The 7,046-nt window shown below is 35.1% G+C and overlaps 1 long non-coding RNA gene across 1 annotated transcript; it reads left to right on the top strand.

The window, feature by feature from the left end:
* Positions 1 to 2,798: 2,798 nt before the first annotated feature.
* LOC134485954 (uncharacterized) lies at positions 2,799 to 4,639 on the top strand. Its single transcript, XR_010064397.1, has 3 exons — positions 2,799 to 2,956; positions 3,685 to 3,801; positions 4,467 to 4,639. It is a non-coding gene; the product is annotated as an uncharacterized LOC134485954 (long non-coding RNA).
* Positions 4,640 to 7,046: the final 2,407 nt, after the last annotated feature.

The following is a 7,046-nucleotide window of genomic DNA, read 5'->3' as shown; positions in this document are numbered from 1 at the left end:
AACTCTAATGGTCTTTAAAATCTCATATTAATATTCTGTTATGTTGATGTGCTTGTGTCAGCTTTACCTCTCAGGAATAATGAAAATCTGTCATACATCAACTTCTGCCTCTAGTTGTGCGTACGCCAACTATGTGTCTGTTTTTAAGGAGCACAATCCTTTATTTTGTATATTGGTTCAGCACAAAGTTGTAGCAAACTGCAGAATTTTGCTACAATTACCAAACACTGCATAATTTTATCTAATTATACAGAGCTAATGTGCAACCTCCCTGTATTAATAATAAAGCAATTAACCTAAAATACCGATTGGTGTGAGTTTCTTGTCTCTTGCCTCATTACCACAGTCTGTTCCCAGTTTGGAACAGTGAGCATTGTACTCAGTAAATGTTAGTTCCAGATAAAGTTGATTTTTTTTGCATGGATTCAAGTCACCTTGTCACCCCTTCCCTTCGACTCTTTCACCCTTCTCTTCCTGGAATTTGTATGTGTGAAAGGTGGTATCTGCTAGAGGAGTTCATGATGCTCTAGATAAATTTAAGGGTAATTAGAAACAGTAAGACACATAGTATTATATTATCATAGCCCTCTGAATTTACTTTTCCTCCCTTTTTTAATGCCAATAGATTTTGTAAGAGACACTTCCATTGTGTCTGACAGGTCTGATGTTATGGTGTCAATGGAAGCTTGCGTGGAAACCATTATCTTGTCAATTCTGTGATGTCAGTGGCAACTTGATGTCACTGAAAATGTATAGGGTTTTTCCATTATCGTTGGAGCAGCTCCTCTAGGCTTTTCAGCATATCAAAAGACACTCATGGGTAAAAAAGACTAACAACCTGAAATTGATGCCTGAGTTTCTTGAAATTAAAGGTGGATATTGCAAGACTGTTTCTATTTTTGGCTTAGCAGTAGTGAAAAAAAATACATAGAACACAAATAAAATAATGAGCAGTTATTTTGCTGTGAAGAATGTAAACAGTTTGTAATTTGAATTTATTTGAATTTTCATAGCTGGGTCTTATTTGTAAAGGCGGATAGTGAAGAGAAATTTTCTTGTAGACAATGAATTATGTTAAATAATTCTGATTCTATGAAATGCATAAAAGTAGGAATGTCGCTGGAAGCAGTGACTTACCTAAAATTATATCCATCAAGCCACAATATCCCTGTTGTGATATCGAACTGTTTCATATGGTGATTTCCCAGGAAGATGTAATCATAGTGTACCACTAATGATGGGCGAATGACACTCAGGTCTTTGTGTAATAAAATAAGTATGGATTGCATTATGCCAACACACAGTTTGTGTTTCTGTAGACATAAAGTAATTCAGAAAAGCTTTTACACTTTTTTTTGATTCTCTAGGCTCAATTTTTGCCTTAATTTGCCTTGTTAAATATCAAAAATATAGGAACTCAATTGAATGTGTATGTTTTTCCAAGCGATTGTTCCTTCATTCTCTTGCTTTACGGTACTCCCTAACGTAATGCCATAATTTGCTTTAAGTTCTAATCACTAGAGAAGATACATATTATGAAGAAAAAACTGAGGCAAAAATAGAATTTTGCTATTTTTAGTAGTTTGTGAATTAGCTCCTGGGTACAGGCAATTCTTAAATTGAGAAGATAATGGGAAAAAAATAGAAATACACATGATGCATATGTTTGTGTATGTGTGCTCACATGTGCATATTTCTATATATGTATGTGTATATGTCTGTGTGTGCACATGTGTATGTATGTGCATGCTTGTGTATGCGTATACTGCTGCCTTTAAAGTTCACAGTGAAGAATAGAAACAAGCACATAGATTCAACGTAATTCCAACAAATGTGTCCTTTCTTTCTTTTCTTTCTCCCTTTCTTTTTAATTTCTGCTTCCTGAAGCCATGTAGGACTTCATAATATTCAGCTATGTCATTTGACACAGCTATAGACTTTTCTACCTGAATAAAAATAATGAAAAATAACATGTGCAATGGTATTGGATGAAATTAATAGGCAAGAAAACAAAAGTGCTTTTTCGGTATATCTAAAGATACAAGTATTGTAAGTAGTATTGGTGTGGGGATCAAAACAAATAGTTATGTTGCTATATGAACACATGTGTTTACTTGTTACAGCCATATGTGTGGTGTGTATGCATAGGTAGATAGCCCAGCAGTCTTAATTTGATTTGAATTATAGTCAAAAACACTTATCTCCATCTTAATTTGAGGTGTAAACATGTTGTGTCTCTATGTCTAAATCAAAACATCATTTTCCTTGAGTCTTTTGATGATCCTTGCTTGTGGCACCTCAAGCTTTGTATTGTGGACAGAAAGAAATCAAGATTTCTACTGTGTGTGAGTTCGCTTGCTACCTGTGAGCTATTCTGATGTGCATATAAGGGGAGAAAATGTTGAACCCAGTGGATCAGACAGGATTGTAGAAAAGTTACTTTGAAATTTCCCTGAATTGTTCATACTCTGATATCCTGTTGGAGAACAACTGAGTTGGTCACGTCATAAACTTCTCTCCTTCCTCTCTGTTTGGGTCTCTCTCTCTGACTGTATGTATATGTGAAAATATTAGAAATAATTATGTAAATATTTGTGAAAATGCTATTCTCCATCAAACTGAAGTAGCTATTGTTTTATCTTTTGTGTTTATATGGTGTGTGGGACTGTGTGTGTGTGTGTGTGTGTGTGTGTGTGTGTGTGTGTGTGTGAGTGCAGGTGCTTCTTGGTACTGTGTTTATAGGAGGTCACAGAACAGCTTCAGGTAGAAATCCTTAAATTTCATTTTGTTTGTGACAGGATCCCTTACTTATTGTTCCGTATGACAAGTTAATTGGCCAAAAAGTTTCTATGGATTCTTCTGTCTTCATACTCCCTGTGACAACAGCAGTTCTGGGATTATAGACCACCGCTATACGGATTCTCAAGATTCAAACTCAGGACCTAATGATGTCATGGTAAATATTTAATACATTAAGCTATCTTGCCAACTCAGAAGATAATTCTTTAAAAAAATCATCACTTATTAGTATTTTTCAAAAATGTAACCTCTGCTGAAAAACTAACAAATATACATTTTTGTTTTAACTGATACATCTGTCAAGACAATAAAGAGGGAATAAGTATCATATATCTATCTTCTATCTATCTTCTATCTATCTATCTATCTATCTATCTATCTATCTATCCATCCTTCTCCTTATCTTATTGAGAAAGGAGTTTTGATACACAGAGGAAATAAGTTTGAATTTTTGGCAAAAACCTCTGCTTCTTATATAACTACCTGGAGAGGACCATTTGTGAATGGGAAAAAAAATCACTCAGGGTGACATTCAAACTTATTTAACATGTTACATTGAGGATCAAGTCCATCCTTGCAAACAGTTGAGTTAAATGCTGTCAGCGTATCTACACATCCCACACTAAAGATGCTGCAGGAAATTTGGATAACACTTGCATTATGAAACCAGCGTGACAGTTGAGAAAAACATACAGTGCTCAAGGCAAAATTCAAACCAAACTCCAGGCAGTGGACACAGCATACACACCCAACTCCTAGTTTGATTATTCTTAGGACAAACGATTCTTCCCCAGCAATGGACAGTTCAGATAAAGCTTATTTCTCTATAATTAACTTAGTCTGTGCTTTCCTAAATGTTCTCTTCTGTTGGTATTTCATGTACAGGTGTGAAAGACAATGTATTCTGCACTGAAGGCTGGCTTTCTCAGCTAAAGCAAGTGTTGTCCCTATGGTCAAGTAATGAATCAATAGCATACCATTCTATGCAGTTGATTTCCAATGGTGAGTCTGTTCACATAATTCAAAATTCATGTCAGCGGCAAAAGAAATGCTTGAAAATACCTCCCTCTCATCTACTTCTTAGAGCTGATTACCCACAAATCACCAGCAGTCATTCTACCACAGAACTGATAGATTTGGTGCATTACTGATTTAGGGGGGCACCTCCCTTCATATTTGACTGTTTATCAAATAGTTTTTGACACATGCATATTTATTTTCAAGCACAATTTACAAAATATTAACTAGAGTTGTTGCATTTACAGAAATTTTCAGCCATTTATTTTGTTTCCAATTAACAAATCTATTCTCAAGATGACGGAAGATTGTTAAAAAAAAAAGCAGCCTACGACTATTCACCTTAGAAGATGGAATAACTTATCTCAAATAAAATTCAACATTTTAAAATACACTCTATTTGCTGAGCATGTAATAATAACATCTTGATTTTTTTCTTTAAAAAATATGCTCAAAGTTTGACAAATTTAGCACCCGAAATATCATATAAAATTTATATGATGTTGGGTAATGGTTTAGATATGGGTATATCTTTTTGCCTTTCAATATTTCTCAGTTATTTGTAGTTTCCCAGAGACTTAGCTATTAGGCCTCACAAAAAAAAACCTTTGAAATACATATGTTATAGATATAATTCTATTCATTTCCAGGTAAGAAGAATGACACGAGTTTGAATCACTCCTACTACAATTTAACCAGCTATTAAGATCAAGATCTGGAAATTACATCCACTTCTACATAGTTAGTCAGCCAGTGCTCAATCATGCTATTCTTTGTATGAACTAGAAAAGATGTAATCCAAAGAAATAGTTCTTGGATCACATTTTTTGTATTCTACTTAAGTTTGTGTCATTCTAAATTGAATTATTTTCTTAATTATTCTGTAAACAGGACACTGAATATGTGGAAATGCAGGAGGAATGTGGAGGAGTCCAAAGGCAGGCCAGTAAAGCCAGTCAGTGATGCTATATCACTATATTAGAGTGAACTCTTCAGTATTGACTTGTTCCCTTGGTCCAAGAGCCAGTAACATCAGGTTGAGCTTGGGAATCTGTTAGGAATGCAGCAACTCAGCCTACCCAATTTCTTTCTTATTACAATATGGGTTTTAGCATCATCAGTAATCATGGGTCATAATTATATTACACCTTGAGAAGCATTACATATGACTGTGTTTACAGAATAAGGAGAAGCAGCAGAAGGAGGGGAAAGAAACAAAGAAGAGAGAGAGAGAGAGAGAGAGAGAGAGAGAGAGAGAGAGAGAGAGAGAGGAAGAAAGAAAGAAAGGAAGGAAGAAAGGAAGGAAGGAAGGAAGGAAGGAAGAAAGAAAGAAAGAAAGAAAGAAAGAAAGAAAGAAAGAAAGAAAGAAAGCTGAATTGCTGCTTGAGTGTGCTTGGGTTGAGCCACAGTGCCCTAATGAAGAGGCATTTGTAATAATTCTTACCTGACTCAGGAGAAATCTCATCAAACTAGTAAGGCCTTGGTAAGCTGCCAACATCATCACAATACCTTCCTTTTCTTTTTACTCCTTCTGTCCAGACCTGGTACTCATGCCTGTCTTACCTTTAGTTCTACTCTGACCCTGAAGAAGATAGTTAGATGATATTAAATGCAAGTGCAGAATGCTTTTTACTTAATTAAAGGAAATATTTAAAAAACAAGCAGCATTGGAAAATGAGTGAACAAGTTTTTCAGAGATGAAAACAAAGAAATATAGAGGGGTGAGTAAAATTCAGGCAGTTTTTATAGACCATTAATAGTAATAGTTGCATAGAAACTAAATGAAAGATAAATAGCATTGATAAATTAGTGAACACGTTTTTCACTAATAAAAACCAAAGAAATATGGAGGACATAGTAAAATTAAGGCAATTATTGTAGGCCATTAGTATTAATAGTTGCATAGAAACTATATTAAATACCTATTGTTCATCCAATGCATACCATTTCATTTTAAACTAAGCGTGTGATGGTTGTACTAGCAAGAGGAAGAAAGGTTTTGGCTCATTGTTTACTATTACTAGTAAAAGACTTGTATTGGTAACTTTTATTGCATTAGCAATGTAGGACATTAAATTATAACGTTAACGGTCATAGTAGCATCATATAATGGCATAATTATGACTAAACCTTTATCACTATTACATCTGCCATAGAAGAGTCTTCTGGCTAGATGAAAGCGTTGAAGTTGTTCATTAATTTTACCTTCAAATTTGTTGAATACCCTTGAAAACTGGATTTTCCACTGGAATTCAGTTACATTGAAGTAAGTGAAATCCCTCAGATGGCTGTGTGGCATTCCTGTGGAAAATACAGGAAATAAAATTCTCTGTCTCATTTATCCATCACATATGAATACTTTGCACTATTAAATCTTGCTACACTTAAAATTGTTTTTTCCTTTTTGTAGCAGCAAATAAATTACAATGGAAGAAAATTACTAGGAGGGACATTTTGAAGTTTAGGAAGCCCCTGCTGTTTTATTCTGTGCACTCATGGGCTCCAACCCTCAATGAAGTACCCTGTTCTTGAAGAGTTGAAAACCCTTTTTCTTTTCAAGTATAGGGAATGTGTGTGATGATCAAATACATGCCAAGGAAGGCCATCATTAATTGAAAGAAAACAGAAGAGAACTTTCTGTCTGCAAAACATCACAAACCAGAACATAATCTACTTCTTGTGGCTTGAATGAGGATGGCCCCTGTAGTCATGAGTTCGAATACTCGCTCCTCAGCTGATGGAGCTGTTTGTAAAGGATTGGGATGTGTGCTCTAGTTTCAGGAAGTGTTCCAGAAAGACTAGGCTCTTGAGGCTTCAAAACTTCCTGTCATTCCCAGCATGCTTTCTGCCTCCTGCTTTCCATGAGAGAGGTGAGCTCTCAGTTGTTCATGGGTCATGTGTTTGCTCACCCCTCATGGGTACCAAACATCTGAAACTGAAAGCCCAATTAAACACTTTCCTTTCTAAGTTGTCTTGGTCAGAGTCTTGGGTTATTTGTTTGTTTTACCACAGCCATAGCAAATTTTGCAGATTTGAGATTAAGTGTCACAGGTTGAAGCAAATGTATCATTCCATAAATGCAGCATAATATGTACGAACAAAACCCAAAGACCGAAGAACTAGATATTACTTTATTTAGATCTTGTAGTTTCAGCATATTTTATTTTCATTATTCATAAAATACTTATTGAATAACTCTTCTGATCCAGGTATTGCATTACAGATAGATA

Source organism: Rattus norvegicus, chromosome 2, assembly GCF_036323735.1.
Source record: "Rattus norvegicus strain BN/NHsdMcwi chromosome 2, GRCr8, whole genome shotgun sequence".
In the NCBI taxonomy this organism is placed as follows: domain Eukaryota; kingdom Metazoa; phylum Chordata; class Mammalia; order Rodentia; family Muridae; genus Rattus; species Rattus norvegicus.
This window is presented reverse-complemented; position numbering and strand designations above follow the sequence as displayed.